The sequence below is a fragment of the Sus scrofa genome, chromosome 8, assembly GCF_054392235.1.
Source record: "Sus scrofa isolate SSC_HxYL_T2T_F1_AM1 chromosome 8, Sscrofa_HxYL_maternal_Yorkshire_Landrace_v2.0, whole genome shotgun sequence".
Taxonomy (NCBI): Eukaryota; Metazoa; Chordata; class Mammalia; order Artiodactyla; family Suidae; genus Sus; species Sus scrofa.
Window position 1 is genome coordinate 4,446,285 of NC_139390.1, and position 18,498 is coordinate 4,464,782.

Genomic DNA, 18,498 nt, shown 5'->3' on the forward strand with positions numbered 1-18,498 from the left:
GTTTCTATCCCTGAGGAAAGCTAGGAAAACGATATGCAAAAAGTGTTTTCAGATATTGGACAACAAACAGAACAGAATTCTGATCCCTGAAGGAAGAGAAGCAAATAAGCAAACTCTAGGATGATCTGGCTTCCTGCCTGGAGGCACTTCCTCAACTGTGATGCAAGGAAGAGGAGCCAAAGCAGAGCATGCATTTGTTGAGTGGAGGGTGAGAGAGAAAAGGAAGGGAAGCCAAGGCAGCTAGGACTTGAGAGGCGGGAACCAGATATTAGAGGACTATGGAAAGAAAGTGCCAGGATGCTACAGAGTGATCTATGGATAAATATTAAGCCAATCATCTATCAGATGAAACTTCTTGAGCTCAAAATCAAGTAACTACTAGATCTCTCAAAGGGCTGGGAAACATTCGAGTTTTAATCGCCCTAGCGGAAAAGACCATGGGAAGAGCCCCGGGCTTTCAGTAGAGACCCCCGAATGGCCATGCCTTAGGAACAGGGCCAGCTAGCACGGATATGAAAGCAACCCTAGGACCCCGCCTACCAGAGAGTAAACCTAAACTTCGAAAGCATCAAACTGATCTGCAAGAAAGTTAATGTCTGATGGAAGAAAGGCAAATATTCTTTAAAGAAGAAAACGAAACTCAGCAACCTAACTTTCACCAGCCAAAAATGACTAGACAAGAACCATGCAAATGTGAACATAACTAGAAAAAAAATAAGTTGAGAGAAAAAGATCCAGATATGACAGATGATACCACTGGCATTCATGATTTTATGAGAAGCTTCAGGATGTGGGAAAAACATGAAACCGATTAAGAGATAAAGTGAGATAAGACAGAGAACCAAATCAAACTTCTAGAACTGAAACATGCAATGTCAGAAATAAAAATTCAGTGGGTAAGTTTCCCAGAAGATTAGACAGTGCAGAAAATCAAGAGTGAACATGAAAATACAGTTCTAGAAATGATTCAGGTTGAAGTACAGGAAAAAAAGCTGAAAGAATGAATAAGCCTCAGTAACTTGTGGATATCGAGTGGCTATATAATTAGAGAACTGGAAGAGGCATAGTAGGAAATAATATTTAAAGAGATAATGGCCAAAAACCCTAAATTTGATGAAAATGATGCACAAAGATCCAAATGAAGAAAGTTATAAACAAAAATCCAAAAAGCTCAACAAACCCCAAGCAGCGCGCGCGCGCGCGCGCACACACACACACACACACACACACACACACACACACACACCAATGCACATTTTAATCAAACTGCGGAAAATCGGGAATAAAGAAGACAGTCTTAAAAGCAGCCAGAGAAAATGTTACATTAAAAGAAGAGCAAAATTTTAAGACCCACACAACCTGGCTTTTCAAGATTCATAGAAAGTCTTATGACTAAGTGTGGTATTGGCATCAGAGAGAAACAAAGAGGTCAATGGAACAGAACAGACTCAGAAATAAACCCACACATTATGTGGTCAATTGATTTTTGACAAAAGTGCAAAGAAAATTCTGCAGGGAAAGGACAGTCTTTTCAACAAATGATGCTAGAACAATGGAATATCTATATAAAAATGAATTTGGTCCATACCTTGAACCATATGTGGAAATTACCTTAAAATGGATCAAAGACTTAAATAAAAATAAAAATTATAAGAATCCCACAGGAAAACATAGGAGAATAGTGTTGTAGTTTGGGACTGGGCATAGATCTTACACACGATACCAAAAGCAAAAGACATTTTTAAAACAGTGAAAAGACAAACTAGAGACTGGGAGACATTATATGATTATATACATACATACATGCATAAAAGTGTGTGTGCATCAACTCTCACAACAAAGCAAATGAATCCATTAAAATGGTCAAAAGATTTGAGTAGACACTTTACTAAGAAGATGTACAGATAGCGAGCAAGCTCATGAAAGGATGTCACAGCATTAAGCATGGAATAAAAGTGGAAATGAAAAATCCAGCGGTCTATCACCACCTGCAGATGAGAATGTCTAAAATTAAAAAGAGGGACCACACCAGGGTTTGGAAGGGGATGGGGAGACACTGACGCTCTCACTCCTGGCGGGAATGTAAAAGAGCACAACCACGTTGGAAATGTATGTCCGTTAAGGAACTTTACCTGCCCTGGATTTTACACTCTTTGGTATCCATCCCTAAGGACCGAGGGCGTATGTCCACATAAAGGCATCTATGCACGTGCTCACAGCAACTCTCTTGGAAGAGCTGGAAACTGGAACAAATTCAAATGTCCACGACCGTGTGAGCAGATGAGCACATGGTGGTATGTCCATCCAACGGGGTAGTTCTGAGCAAGAAGAGGAGGGAACTACTGACCCGTGCAAGAACCTGGATGAAGCTCAAATAACTGTGTCTGGTGAAACAGGACCCGGAAAAACCTCGAGGGTGAGAGGTGAGAGGTGGGGGAGGCAGGAAAGAGGGCTTCCAAAGGGGCTCCAGGAAGCCTTTGAAGGATGAGTAGGTTCATTATCTTGATTTGTGGGGATGGCTACATGGGAGTATCCACGTGTCAAGATTTAGCTGCACTTTGTATAGGTGCAGCTTATACTCATTATACTGCCATAGAGGTGTTACAAAAAGAAAAAAATGTAACTGACAGTTTTACGCAAAGATAATTACACCACACTTTTGCACGTGGAAGAAATATATAGAGAGAAGAAAGGGCATGGCACGAAGGAAAGGATGGGAGGAGATCGAAGTATAAGGTTATCAGCTGCACGTGTTCTGTGTGACGTGGCATATATGTGGTATCTGAACTAGACGGGGATGAATTAAAGATGCATATTATAAATTCCAAATCAGCCAGTAAAAAATGAACTAGAGGTATAGCTAAGAAGAGAGGATAGAAAATGGGATACGAAAAACATTTTATTTAAAATAAGGAAGGGAAAGGAGTTCCCACTGTGGCTCATAGGTAACCAACATGACCAGCATTCACGAGGATGCAGGTTTGATCCTTGGCCTCGCTCCGTGGGTTGAGGATCTGGCATGGCTGTGGCTGTGGTGTAGGCTGGCAGCTGCAACTCCAGTGCGACACCGAGCCTAGATGCTTCCATATGCCACAGGTGTGACCCTAAAAAGCAAAATAACATAAATTAAATTAAATTAAACAAGGAAGTTGGAAAAGGGGGAAAGGAATAAAGAACAGGTGGCACAAATAGAAAGCAAATACCAAGATGGCAGACTTCAGCCCACTCTTAATAACAACGACATTGAAAATGAATGGACTCACCACTCCTTTGTCGAGGCAGATTGTCAAATTGAATGAACAGGAAGACCCAAGGATATACTGTTTATCAGAAACCCTCTTTAAATACGAAGGAAGATGGGCTGAAAGCAAAAGCCTGGAAAAGAAAATAGATCATTCGATATTCCTAAGGATAAAGAATTTCATAAGGCTATAGAAAAACAAACAAACAAACAGACTTTACAACAAGCAATATGACCAGAGAGGCTTTGAAATGATAAAAGGGTCAGCTCATGAAGAAGACACGACAATCTTAACTACGGATATATGTAATAACAAAGCTTCAGAATACGTGAATCGAAAGTAACAGCACTGAAATCAACTTTGTCAAAAAAGTTGCAATTAGAGTGGTAGATTTTTTTTGGACACCACTTGCTTTCTCAGTAATTGACAAAAATTTGTATATAAGAAATTGTGAACAGCTCTATCAACCAACATGCTCTCTTTAACATTCATAGAACCCTCCACCCAGTAAAAGCAGATATTGCATCTTTTCAAGTACTAATGGGAAATTCACCCAGGTGGACCCTGTGCCAGATCATAAAATACATCTTCGTAAATTTAAAAGAGTCCAAACTGTTCAGAATATGACCTTTGCCAATAGTCGTATGAACTCAAAATTCGTAACAAGAAGATGCATCTAAAATCCTCCAAATATTAGGAAATGAAGCAACATATTTCTTTCTTTTTTAAAAAATGATTTTAATTTTTCCATTATAGTTGGTTTACAGTGTTCTGTCAGTTTTCTACTGTACAGCAAAGTGACCCAGTCACACTGACATATATATACATTCTTTTTCTCACATTATCCTCCATCACGTTCCATCACAAGTGACTGGATATAGTTCCCAGTGTTATACAGCAGGATCTCATTGCTTATCCATTCCAAAGGCAATAGTTTGTTTTGCATCTTTTAACCCCAAATTCCCAGTCCATCCCACTCCCTCTCCCTCCCCCTTGGCAACCACAAGCCTGTTCTCCAAGTCCATGAGTTTCTTTTCTGTGGAAGGGTTTATTTGTGCCGTATATTAGATTCCAGATATAATTGATATCATAACATATTTCTAATCGATGCATGGGTCAAAGAAGGGATCAAAGGTTTGACTGGAAACCAGAGGAAAGAGCAAATATTTAAAACCGAATGACAATATATATTGTGTATATAAAACTAGCGATCTACTTAATAGGGTTAAAAAATAGAAGCCAGGGAGTTCCCGTCATGGCGCAGTGGTTAACAAATCCGACTAGGAACCATGAGGTTTCGGATTCGGTCCCTGCCCTTGCTCAGTGGGTTAACGATCCGGCGTTGCCGTGAGCTGTGGTGTAGGTTGCAGATGCGGCTCGGATCCCGCGTTGCTGTGGCTCTGGCGTAGGCCGGTGGCTACAGCTCCGATTGGACCCCTAGCCTGGGAACCTCCATATGCCGTGGGAGCGGCCCAAGAAATAGCAAAAAGACAAAAAAAAAAAAAAAAAAAAAAGAAGCCAGAATTAAAATACTGGGAAAAAACCATGCAATCTAAGGAGTGCCTTTATGGCACAGCAGGTTGAGGATCCAGTATTGTCACTGCAGTGGCTTGGATCACTGCTGTGGTATAGGTTCAATCCCTGGCCTGAAAATTTCTGCATGCCAAGAGTGCTGCAAAAATAAATAATATATAAATAAAATCAAGAGGGAAAACGGACTTTCAAAAAAAAAGTTAAAAAAAACTATGTAACCTAAGAGAGATGTAATTGAGACTAAAGTACTTATTGTTCTAGATGAAAATTGAGATTTTTATTCATTCAGGTTTCACAAAATAAATGTGGTAAAACTTGTAGGTTAATTACTGCAAAGATGGAAATAAACTATCACTTTCAAACAGAGGAGAATGGAATTAGAAAACAGCTCATGGGATCCAAAAGAAGAGAAAAAGGAGAAGCAAAAAGAGAAACAAAAACAAAAAAGCAAGACAAAATCAGATAGGTAAGATGAACTCTGAAGAGGCCAAATTCGCGGTCTGCCTTCACGAACCAGCTGGCTGGGTAAGGGTCCGAGCGGTGTAAAAACTCAAAACCTTACAAGGTCTGCTCGTCAACCCAGGTCCTGAAGTCAGCGGTGCTGCAGAAATAAGAAGAGACACAGAAATAGAGTGGGGATCGGGGGCTACCACCTTCAAGAGGCAATAGCAACCCTCTGTGCCCACTCATGGTTTTTATTTACTATTTTCTACTTCCTTGTAGGTGCAGGGGATACATGGGCATTTTACTTCAAACTTACTGGAAGCAAGATATGCTAGGACAGTCATTCCAAGCACACAAAGTAGTCATAAAATTTTAGACCTCCCAGGACGTAACTTGTTTGCTTCCGGCCATCTACGGCCTCTCCCACAAATCCCCCAAGGCTCCAGTCCTGAGAAGGTCCGAGCTGATGGTTCTCCATCAGCATCATCAATGCCTCAGCAATCTTGTTTTCAAGATGTTATTCTTTGATGTTATTCTCATTCGTGTTGCCTCAAGGGTCATGAGAGAGTCCCGAGACTCTGGAAAGTATAGACTGACCTCTACGGCCACTCCACGGCATCCGTCTTTCCTTTCCATTCTTTGTCAGGTTGCATATTCCTACCTCCAACCCAGGTACACAGTCACATCGAATGTGTGAAAAGGGCACAGGAAGGTTGGACGTCACAGGGTGAAATGAGATACACGAAGTCAAAGAAAGCTGTAGTAGCTTTTACTATCGGACAAAATTAATTTTGGATTAAATTATCACTAGGATAAAGAGGATTGCTACCAAATAAGGAATTTCCCAGCAAGAGAGTCCAATCTAGAATCGCACACATGGTATCAAAAACAGATGAAACAAAGACGGAAGGACCTAGAAGGGGGAATGGACGAATCCACTAAGCTTAGTGGGGCATTTCAGTCTACTGCTTTTTAAAATTTTATTTATTGTGGTGAAGCATATGTCACATAAAGTTTACCATTGTAACCATTTTAAGAGTGCAGTTCAGTGGTTTTAAGCACATTCACTGGAGTTCTGCTGCCCCCCCCCCCCGCCCCGTTGTGGGGCAGCAGAAATGAACCCGACTGGTATCCATGAGGATGCGGATCCGATCTCTGGTCTTGCTCAGAGAGTCAGGGATCCGGCGTTGCCTTGAGCTGTGGTGTAGGTTGCAGACGCGGCTTGGATCCCACGTTGCTGCGGCTGTGGTGTAGCCAGCAGCTGTCGCTCAGATTTGACTCCCAGCCTGGGAACTTCCATATGTGCGGGTGTGGCCCTAAAAAGTAAAGCAAGTAAACAAACAAATGACGACCCCCCCCCAACAAAAGTACGTTCACGTTGACCCTGTCGAACCAGCACCTCCATCCACATCTAGAACTCTCCCGTCGCCCACAGTGAAACTCTGCCCCTGTCAAACGACAGCTTCCTCTTTGCCAGCCTCTGATAAGCACGCTTCTGCCTTTTCTAAGAACTTTACTGCAGTAGGGCTCACAGGTGAATGCAAGCACCCAGTCTGTGTCCTTTCATGACCGGCTTCTCTCACTTAGCATACTGTTATCCACCTTGTAGCAGGTGTCAGAAATGGCCTTCTTTTTTTAAGAGTGACGTATATTCTGGTATGTGCCTTTAGCAATCGCACAAGATTTATGCATTTATCTATGGATGGATGCTTGGATTGCTTTCATCATTTGGCTATTGCGATTAATGCTGCTGTGAACGTGAGTGTACAAATGTCTGTGCGAGGCCTTACGTTCACTTCTTTGGGGTGTAATCCAGATGCGAAATTGTGGGACCAAGTGGTAATTCTGTATTTCACCTTGGGAGGAGGCACCATACCGCTTCCCACGTGGCTGTGCCATTTTACACTCTCGCCAACAGCGCACAAGGGCTCGAGTTTCTCCCCATCCTCTCCAACACCTGTTATTTATTTTTTTTTTATAGTAGCCATCCAAATGAGCACGGAGGAACCTCCTAATAATTTATAAGCAAGAGTGAAAAAAAAAAAGCTGGTAAGAAGAGAGATGATGTGAACAAGACAACTACAAGCATCCTTATCTAATGAACGCCTGGAGGACCCGAGACCTATCATGTAGAGAATATTTATCGTTTTAAGACAGACACCAGGTACAAGAGCGAAACAAAATGAGAAATACACTTATTGACAGGTATGCAAGATTTTAACAGAGCAAATCGTAATTCCATCTAGAATGACGTTTAGGAAGACCCAAATAAATAGAGGGATTTATCAATAGAAGGACTTGATATAACATGGCACATCGCTCCGAAGTGCGTGATCGATTCGATGCAGTTCTGATCCAAATCCCAACCAGGTTCTTTGCTAAGTTTGCCAAGCTAATTCCAAAATGTACACGGAAGAGCAAAAGGCCAAGAAGAGATTATATGCTCCTGACGAAGCTGCACAAGTGCGGGGAGAGGGGGGCAGGATTAGCTTTGACAGATCAAGACTGACCATAAAGCTGAAGTAATTACAAGGTGTGATAAGCAGATCATGGATACATAGAAACTTGAGATATATCACAGGTTGCACTGCCATTCACCGTGAGGAAGGACGGTGTTTTAAATAAGTAATAATGGGACAACTAGCTATTCCCATGAGCTAACCCTGTCTACAAAACCCAATTCCAGGAGTTCCCGTCGTGGCGCAGTGGTTAACGAATCCAACTAGGAACCATGAGGTTGCGGGTTCGGTCCCTGCCCTTGCTCAGTGGGTTAACGATCCAGCGTGGCCGTGAGCTGTGGTGTAGGTTGCAGATGCGGCTCGGATCCCGCGTTGCTGTGGCTCAGGCGCAGGTTGGCGGCTACAGCTCCGATTGGACCCCTAGCCTGGGAACCTCCATATGCTGTGAAAGCGGCCCAAGAAATAGCAAAAACAAAACAAAACAAAACAAAACAAAAAACCAATTCCAGGGGCATTCATTCTTAAAATTATTTTAAAGTAAAACTTTAAAATATTTAGAAGGGAATATGGGAGAATATTTTTAGTGCTTCAAGGTATGATGGAAGAATTTCCTAAAATGCAAAAAGCGTAAATCATAAATGAAAAATTTGAAAAACTGATGACATTAAAATTAAGATTTTATTCACCCAAAGGAACCCATAATAATACGAAAGGACAAGCCTCTCAGTGAAAGAAGATGTGTGCAAGACACATGTCCATCCAAACATGAGTATATAGAAAATATAAACAGGAGTTCCCGTGGTGGCTCAGCAGGAGTGAACACAACTAGTATGCATGAGGACCCAGGTTCAATCCCTGGCCTTTCTCCATGGGTTAAAGAGTCTGGTGTTACCATGAGCTGTGGGCAACAGGGCTGCAGATGTGGCTCGGATCTTGTGCTGCTGTGGCTGTGGTGTGGGCTGGTGGCTGCAACTCTGATTCGACCCCTAGCCTGGGAGCTCTCCTATGCTGTGGGTACGGCCCTAAAAAGGCAAAAAGAAAACAAAAACAAAACCAAAAAAACCCCAAAACAAACAAACAAACAAAAAAAGATATAAACAATCTCTGAAAAATAATATGAAAAAGACAACCCATTAGAAAAAGGCGTTTGGAGTTCCCGTCGTGGCGCAGTGGTTAACAAATCCAACTAGGAACCATGAGGTTGTGGGTTCGACCCTGGCCTCACTCAGTGGGTTAAGGGTCTGGCATTGCCGTGAGCTGTGGTGTAGGTCACAGACGTGGCTCGGATCGGGTTGCTGTAGCTGTGGTGTAGGCTGGCGGCTACAGCTCTGATTCGACCCCTAGCTTGGGAACCTCCATATGCCGCTGGAGAAGCCCTAGAAAAGGCAAAAAGACCAAAAAGAAAAAAAAAAAAAAAAAAAAAGAAGAAGAAAGAAAAAAGAAAAATAGGTGTTACATGAAAAGGCATGTCCATTGAGTATGAATAGCCAGAAACATGGAGAGAGCTGCTCTCAGAGAAATTCACCGTTTAGTGGCTCCGAAACATCACTTTATTCTCACCAAGACGGGCAATAACTCAGCATTCGGCCAATAGCATCCCTGGCACAGATGAGGAGGCACACCTCTAGGAGGCATGAACATTTTGGAAAACTCCTCGGCAGTTATCTTGCCCAGTGGAGGATGTCCATGAAGCCCACGACCCCGCAACGCCTTTCCCACGATACACATTCTGGAATCGCGGCTCTCAGCCTGGGGTGCCTCTGCTGTCCAGGGGACTTGGGGCACTCTCAGGAGGCATCTTTGGTTGTCACTTCTAGGTGGGAGGGGGCTCTTGGCATCCGGTGGGTGGAGGCCAGGGACAGCCCCCCTTACAAAAAATCATCCCACCCAAATGTCAGTAGTTCTGCTGCTGAGAAACTGTTCTAGAAATCTCTTCCCTATGTGATCAGAAGACACGAATGCCAGTGGCCATTGTCGCGCTGTCCAAACAGAAAAAAAAATCACCAGAATATCTATTCACAGTTCAGCTGCATGTACCGAAATGGACAAATTTTTAAAACTTAATGTCCCATAAGAAGTAAATAGTATAATATATAAATATGCATATATATTTATGATGCCAGCTATGTGAAATCAGGAAAAAGATAAGCACATACTTGAGAAGAATCCTTACCAGTTGGGGAGAGGCTCATGGGACAGGACAAATTCAAGTTGCGAGGTGGGTATGGTGATGTTTATTTGTGATTATTATTGTTTTTCATTCCTTGACTGTAGTAAAACCTTGAAGTAACAAATCTTGTGATAACACAAGCTTCTACCTAATATTATCCATTGCAGCCTGTCCTCGGCTCAGCCCCTGTCCTCAAAGGGGGCCGTCAACATTTCTCACTGTTTGAAGAACTAAGATCACCTGGTGGTCTCTCAGGTCCTTCCAAGGCTGCATTGCATGTACACAGTATAATTTCACTGGGTTTTTGGTGTGCTTTTTCTTTTTTTTTTCTTTTTTTTGTCTTTTTTGTCTTTTGTCTTTTGTTGTTGTTGTTGTTGTTGTTGCTATTTCTTGGGCCGCTCCCGCGGCATATGGAGGTTCCCAGGCTAGGGGTTGAATCGGAGCTGTAGCCACCGGCCTACACCAGAGCCACAGCAACGCGGGATCCGAGCCGCATCTGCAACCTACACCACAGCTCACGGCAACGCCGGATCGTTAACCCACTGAGCAAGGGCAGGGACCGAACCTGCAACCTCATGGTTCCTAGTCGGATTCGTTAACCACTGCGCCACGACGGGAACTCCTGCTTTTTCTTTTTTTAACTTTTATTTTTTACACAATTTTAAAGATTCACTCCACATACAGATATTGCAAAATATTGACTGTATTCCTTGTGTCGTGCAATATACCCACGTAGCTGGTCCTACACCCAATAGTTTGTACCCCCCTCCCCTCCCCCCTGGTAACCACCAGTTTGTTCTCTCCATGAGTCTGCTTCTTTTTTGTGATAGTTGCTAGTTTGTTGTACTTTTTAGGTTTCACATACGGGTGATGCCACACAGTTTTAATCTTTCTCTGTGTGACTTATTTCCCTTAGCATAATGCCCTCCAAGTCTATTCATGTTGCTGCCAATGGCAAAATTTTGTTCTTTTTGGTGGCTGAATAATATTCCATTGTGTGTGTATTATATACATATAATACATAATATATACACATATAGTATAAATACAATGGCATATACATATCATCACTGGTTTTGTATGTGTGTGTCTTTTCCTCTTTCTTTTTATTTTATTTTATTTTATTTTTTTTGTCTTTTGTCTTTTTGTTGTTGTTGTTGTTACTATTTCTTGGGCTGCTCCCGCGGCATATGGAGGTTCCCAGGCTAGGGGTTGAATCGGAGCTGTAGCCACCGGCCTACGCCAGAGCCACAGCAACTCGGGATCCGAGCCGTGTCTGCAACCTACACCGCAGCTCACGGCAACGCCGGATCGTTAACCCACTGAGCAAGGGCAGGGACCGAACCCGCAACCTCATGGTTCCTAGTCGGATTCGTTAACCACTGCGCCATTACGGGAACTCCCCTCTTTCTTTTTTTGAGGCAGCATAGGAGGCAACTGACATTCTGGAAACCCTTCCACTGAGCTTTGGAGAATATACATGTTATACATATTATTGGGCACTCTTGCAATATTTCAGGCTGAAAAATTTTTAATAATATAAAACTTCTTTGCTTAAAAGTATTTTACAGGGTCATGTTTGCCAGCCAGACCACATTTTAATTCTTTGTACTGTGTATAAAACTCTGCCTAACAACTGTTGGTGAAATCAGGCATTTTGACACTTGCAAGGAAATCTAGGAAGTTGTATGTACAGTCTAGGTGTCCTGGGGATTTTCTAGCCACAGATGAGACTCATAAGCTATATAAAGAAAGAGAAAGTGAGGAACGTTTACATATTTGACTATATTAAAAGTTTGGGGAGTTCCTGTCGTGGCTTAATGGTTAACAAACCCACTAACATCCATGAGGATGTGGGTTCGATCCTTGGCCTCACTCAGTGGGTTAAGGATCCTACGTTGTCATGAGCTGTGGCGTAGGTTGAAGACATGGCTCAGATCCCGAGGTGCTGTGTCTGTGATGTAGCCTGGCGGCTGCTCTGATTCAACCCTTAGCCTGGGACCCTCCATATGCCATGGGTGTGGCCCCAAAAAGCAAGCAAGGAAGCAAGCCAACAAACAAAATAACCAAAAACCTTACAAAAGAAAAATCCCCAACTAAAAATGTCCAGAGTATGAACAGACAATCCTCAAAAGAGCACATCTAAAATTACATATATATTCAAATTCTACCACATTTCCCAATAGACAGAGAACTGCCTGCTAAAATAACAAGCTCAGATCACTTGATACCCATCAGAACGGCAACGATTCCAGCACGCTTGGCATCAGCATTGGCTATGATGGGAAAGACACTGAGGTTCAGAAGGGCGAGGTGTCCCAGGACCTTGGGAAGGTAACCTGTTCGCATCTACTAAAAGAAACATTTAAACTTCACCCCCTTCCATGCCGGGACAGCATCTGTAGAATGATCGTGGGGACATGTGCCAGAGGACTCCCTGCCCACCGCTCTTAGCCTGCAAGGACGGAGAGGACGCCTATGCCAGGGGAGGCTCTCAGCCTTTCAAAAGGATGCATCGCTTCCCTCCAGGTGCTGGCAGGGATTTTTACCAGGTGTGGATGACCGAAAAGAAGCAGATACATGGGATTAGGACGGATTCATTTCGTGAAGCAATGACCCCCTAGGCCCCTGTGCGTGTGCCTGTGTGTATGTGTGTATATACAATGTATACTTATGTCTACGGAGAAAAATACAAAACAAAGGAGGTTGCTCACACGGGCTACCTGGTGGGGATGTGATAGCGGAGTGGGGAGGGAGAAGCATCTGTAGTGAAAATACCACTCATAAACGGAGTCCATTCATGTAAATTGTTTGCATGTCTCTGCCCACAAAGGGGAGGGGTGAAGGGCTGCTCGCCCGAGAGCTCATGGGAGCCACTCAGATTCAAGGTGTCTTTGGTTTTCGCTTCATATCTGCCTGTATTGTTTGCATCCTTTGCAAGGAGCATGCATTATTCGTAGAACCAGAAACAGCCCACAGAAAGCGGTTTTCATTAAAAGGTGGAAAGGAGAAGAGAGAAGCCCATCCTGGCACGGGGGCCTTGGGGCTGAGAGTTGCCCCCTGCCCTGACGCTGGTGGAGAACTTGGCACTCTGCCTGCCTGGCCCCATCCAGGCTGCTTCTGGAGGAAAGTCCCACAGGCCCTCTGAGCCATCCCCCTGCCCCAGGCAAGAGCCTCAGTCAGCTACCTTAATGGTCGCCATTGTCTTTTTGGAAATGTTTTCTCGAAAGCTTTTTTTTCCCCCATAGGTTATTTATTATTATTATTATTTGTAATAGTTATTTCCTGGAGTTCCCGTCGTGGCGCAGTGGTTAACGAATCCGACTAGGAACCATGAGGTTGCGGGTTCGGTCCCTGCCCTTGCTCAGTGGGTTAACGATCCGGCGTTGCCGTGAGCTGTGGTGTAGGTTGCAGACGCGGCTCGGATCCCGCGTTGCTGTGGCTCTGGTGTAGGCCGGTGGCTACAGCTCCGATTGGACCCCTAGCCTGGAAATCTCCATATGCCGTGGGAGCGGCCCAAGACCAAGAAATAGCAAAAAGACCAAAAAAAAAAAAAAAATAGTTATTTCCCCAATACAATTTTTTTCTACTGTAGAGTATGGTGACCCAGTTACACATACATGTATACATTCTATTTTTGCACATTCTCATGCTCCATCATAAGTGACTAGACATAGTTCCCAGGGCTACACAGCAGGATCTCATTGCTAATCCATTCCAAAGGCAATAGTTTGTATCTACTAACCCCAAGCTCTCCAACCACCCCACTCCCTCCCCCTCTCCCTTGGCAACAATGATTGGATTAGGAAGATGTGGTATATACACACAATGGAACACTACTCAGCCATGAAAAAGAAGGAAACCATGCCATTTGCAGCAACATGGATGGAATTGGAGACTCTCATCCTGAGTGCAGTCAGTCAGAAAGAGAAAGACAAATACCATATGATATCACTTATATCTGGAATCTAATTTATGGCACAAATGATCCTTTCCACAGGAAAAAAAATCATGGACTTGGAGAATAGATTTGAAAGCTTTTTATTTTAAGAGAATTGTAGATTCATGTGTAGCTGTAAGAAAAGATACAGAGTAACACAATACACTCTTCCCCCAGTTTCTCCCAATGTTAACATCTTGGAAAACTACAGAAAAATATCACCTGAGGGACAATTAACTTTGATCCTAGCCATCCACCTTATTCAGATTTCCCTGGCTTTCCACGAACTCGTGTGTGTTTAGTCCTATGCAGTTGTATCACATGTGTAGCTGCGTGTGCCCACCGGCACAGTGAAGACACGGAAGAGCTCCAGACAAGGATCCCTCCTGCTAAACCTTCATAGCCACAGCCATCTCCTCACCCTCTCTCCAACTCCTGGCAACCACTGATCACTTCTCTATTTCTAGAATTTTGTCATTTTGATACAATTATATAAATGGAATCAGACAGCTGTTTTCTCTCAGCAGAGTTCCCATCAGCATCCTTTGGAGTTGGAAGTGAATTGATGGAGCGCATGGGGTCACAGAGACCTGGCTGTAGTTTCCGGATCTTTTTTTGTCAGAGGGACCTGGCCCCTCTGAGTCCCCACTGTCTCATTCAGAAAATGAGCATCACATGCCTGCTCTGCAGGGATGGGAGGAGGCAAGATTTCTGCTATGGTTACTGGCACTATTCACCAACTGAGTAGTCTAACAGCTCCAACCCTGTTTTAGGTGCATCGAGATCAGAATTTATTTAAATAGACTAAGGAGCCTACGAAGTAGGTTCTGTTCTTCCCATTACTCAGAGGCGGGAACTGAGGTTCGTGATGACCTTGGGATCAAAGGATTCACAGCCTAGACTGTCTGGCAGGTGTGGGGTGTGGCATCCTCTCTATTTGATGGAGGAGATCCAGGCTCAGAGAGGCCATGGGACTTGTCCCAGGGACACAGCTAATATGTGGCCAAGCCAGCGACAGAGCCTGGTGCTGCCTTGCCCTCCTTCCTGTCCTTCACGCAGCTGGGGGATTTCTGCACCCCTCGCCTCAGGCGGACGCCTGACGCTTTCCCTAAGCACCTCCCCTATAGCCCCAAAGTAGTTTCCTGCTACTTAGGAAACTACAGAGGGGCACAGTGGTGTCTGTCGCTGGGAGACCAGGCTGGCTGGTTTGAGTCCTGGCCCTGCAACTTACCAGCTGGGAACCTTAGGCAGATTATTGAACTTTTACTCTCTACAGTTTCCCAGGATATGGTAGGGATTAACCTAGTTAATATATGTGAAGCTCAACCCAGTACGTGGTACAGAGCAAATGCTCAGGAAAAGTTAGGGTTTTTTTTTTGTTTGTTTGTTTTTCCTTTTAGAGCCATACCCGCAGCATATGGAAGCGCCCAGGCTAGGGGTCAAATCAGAGCTGCAGCTGCCGGCTTATGCCACTGCCACAGCAATGCCAGGTCCTAGCCACTTCTGTGACCGAGACCAAGCTCAATGCCATGCCAGATCCTTAACCCACTGAACGGGCCAGGGATCGAACTCACGTCCTCATGGATACTAGTCAGGTTCATTACCACTGAGCCACAAGGGGGACTCCAATAAAGCTTCGTTGTAATTAGCAATGTGTTTATTTACCCCCAGAGCCAGGCTTGCCAGGGTTTGAATTCCAGCTCTACCGGCTGTGTGATCTTGGGCAAGTTACCTAACCTCGCTCTTTCTCTCTAGGTCAGTGGTGCGGGTTAAATAAGTCAGTACTCAAGGGCAATTTTGACCAATGTTTGCTCCTGTTATTACCCCCCACCCCACCCTGCCTAGGTCACCACTCAGAGGGCAGGTCATTTAAAGGGTCCTGATCAGTCTTTCTGGGACCATGGCTCACCCCGTCCTGGTTCTCACCCTCAACCTTCTTCATCCTCAACAATTCAGTGGTGTCTTGCCTCCACGTCACCCCAGTCTCCACCCAAATGCCCCTGCTGGTCAATCAGCTCCACCCACCACCAAGAGGTCATGCCTCTTAACCTTGAGTGCCCTCTAGGGGGCAGCAGGCTGAAATCCACCTCCTGGTCTTGAAGCCTCCTTGGTCCCTCAGCACAGGAGGTTCCCTGACTGGAAGGCGTGCTTCCTCCAACGAGATCTAACCTCAGCTCAAGTGCTTCTTCCTCCAGGAAGCCCCTCTGGACTCCCTAAATGGCCCTAGGAGTTCCTTCCCCTGCACTCCTAGGGTCCCGGGCTTCCCCATGGTAATGGCTCATCTACCCTTCTGCCTCAACTGGCCCATGAGCCCCTGAGGGCAGAGATGAGCAGTTTCCATGCCGTGGTCCAGGGGCCCCTGCAGAGCACCAGCACCCAGTGGCTGCCTGTCGGTGGCTGTAGAATCCTCAGTGGAGCCGGTGGGGCCCACCTGCTCTTCCGCACATACTCACGAGGCCACCTTTAACCCCGTCGCAAAGGCCCTTCCCCAAGAACTCTCCATGGCCCCCTGTCAACTGGACGGTCAAGTCCAAACTTGGGGCCTCCACGCCGCGGCTCACTCTCCCTGGAACACTCTGTCTTTGTCTTCTTCCAGGAGCTGATACTTAGCGCTAACTTCCTCAAGGAGGACGCTCTGACCCTCAGACCAAGCCAAGCTCCATGTTACCTGCTCTCCCAGCATTTTCTCTTCTTCCTTAGGACTGATCACGAGGTAGTTGAATAATTACCTAATTTACAATAACATCCTGGAAACTGCACGTGTGAACTCATTTGGGAAAGGGGTCTTTGCGGATGTGATTAAGTGAAGGGGTCTTGAGAGGAGCCCATACCGGGTTATCTGGGTGAGCCCTCCACAGAGTGAAAGGACAAGACACGGAGGCGAAGGTCACGTGAAGGTGGAGGTGGACACGGACACCAGGGCGACACGGCCTCAAGCCAAGGAAAACCTGGAGCCACCAGCACCTGAGACAAGAAAGAACTTTCTCCTAGAGCTTCCAGAGGGAGCGCACCCCTGCCAATACCTTGATTTGGAGCTTCTGCCCTATAATACCACGAGACAACACATTTTTGTGGTTTTTAAGCCTTCCGATTCATGGTCATTGACGAATACAGCCTCAGGAAACCAATACAGATCATATATATTAGCTCATTTACTGCCACCCCAAGGCTAGGAGGTTCTTACTGTCACACACTCCACTTTGCAGATGAGGAAACTGAGGAATGTAGAAGTGCCACCCCTTGCCGAAGGTCACCAGCTCGCACGTGGCAGCCCCAGGACCCAGCTAAGGCAGCCAGGCTCCTGCAGGGACAGGCACAAGCCTCAACACTCTTACAAGGTCACAGCCATCACGGGCATGGGGGCTGCAGCTTCTCAGAGCAGCCTTTCTGATGAGAGCCTGTGTCTTCACGCTGAGCGAAAATGTATCTCCCCTGTGACATCCAGGCCTGGGTCGCGCCCAGTAAGTCCCATGTGCCGGGGAGGCCGCTTTGGAGAAGAAGGGCGGGCTCTTGGCCCCCGTGTTGCTGCTGGCTGGGTCTGGGCCCTGGGGCCCCCGATCCCTAATGAGGAGGAAGTGATGGTACCTGCCTTGTAAGCTTGTCCTAAGGGCGTGCGGAGAGCACACGGCAGCAGACGTGGATTCACTGCAAAGCTAAGGAGGGTGAAGCTGCAGGTGCCTCCAGCGCCTGGGAGGGCCTGAGCCATGGGTTCTGGTGGTCCGAGAGTTTTGACAATTTTGCAAAAGTGAGGCGTTTTAGCCACAATTGGTCAAGCCCACTGCTAAGGCTGCCATGACGAAGGACCATAGGCTGGGTGGCACAGGAATATTTTCTCACAATTCCAGAGGCTGCAAGTCCAAGTTGAGGATCTGGGAGGCGGGGTTGGTTCCCCCAGAGGCCTCTTTCCTTAGCTGGCGGGGGGCTGGCTCCCCGCTTTGTCCTTGCGTGGCCTTCCCGTTGCGCATGTCTCTGTCCTAATCTGTTCTTACAAGGACACCAGTCATCGGCTTAGGAACCGTCCTTAAGACCTCATTCACCTTAATGAGCTCATTACAGACTTTAAATACATTCACGGTTTGAGGTGCGGGGGTTGGGACCCCAACACATCACTGTGTGTGTGTGTGTGTGTGTGTGTGTGTGTGTGTGGCACAGTTCAGCCCCAAACACCCACCATCTTTCTCCCTCTGATTTCCCCATCCTACTTCCTCCCGTGTTGGTAGGTGTTGGGGTGGCGGAAGGCATTTGGGGGGTGCAGCTGAGGGGAAGCTGAGTGAAGGATGTCTGGGTGTGAGTTTACTGGGACACGTGTATATGGTCCTTAGCCCTGTGTAGGCCTCTCAGTGGCTTCCAGGTGTGCCAACCCAGGGCCACTGGGTGCGAGGTACATGTATGGGTAGGGGAGGAATGAGGTTTAAAAGGTGATTCTTGCAAGTTCGCATTGTGGCTCAGCGGTACCGAATCTGAGTAGTATCCATGAGGATGTGGGTTCGATCCCCGGCTTTGCTAAGTGGGTTAAGGAGCTGGCATTGCTTGTGAGCTGTGGTGCAGGTCAAAGACGTGGCTCCGATCCCACTTTGCTGTGGCTGTGGCTGTGGTGGAGGCTGGCAGCTGCAGCTCAGATTCAACCCCTAGCCTGGGAGCTTCCGTGTGCCGCAGGTGCAGCCCTAAGAAACAGAAACAAAAACAAAAGGTAAAGAGGTAAAAGAAAGT

At 45.7% G+C, this 18,498-nt stretch overlaps 1 protein-coding gene across 1 annotated transcript in view; it reads right to left on the minus strand.

The window, feature by feature from the left end:
- The window catches only part of LOC102165510 (uncharacterized), a 60,247-nt gene that overhangs the window by 36,526 nt on the left and 5,223 nt on the right, over nucleotides 1-18,498 (minus strand). Inside the window, exon 2 of the mRNA XM_084971547.1 lies at nucleotides 3,264-3,375. The gene's annotated coding sequence lies outside the window, so the exon portion shown is untranslated. The remainder of the gene's footprint in view (nucleotides 1-3,263; nucleotides 3,376-18,498) is intronic.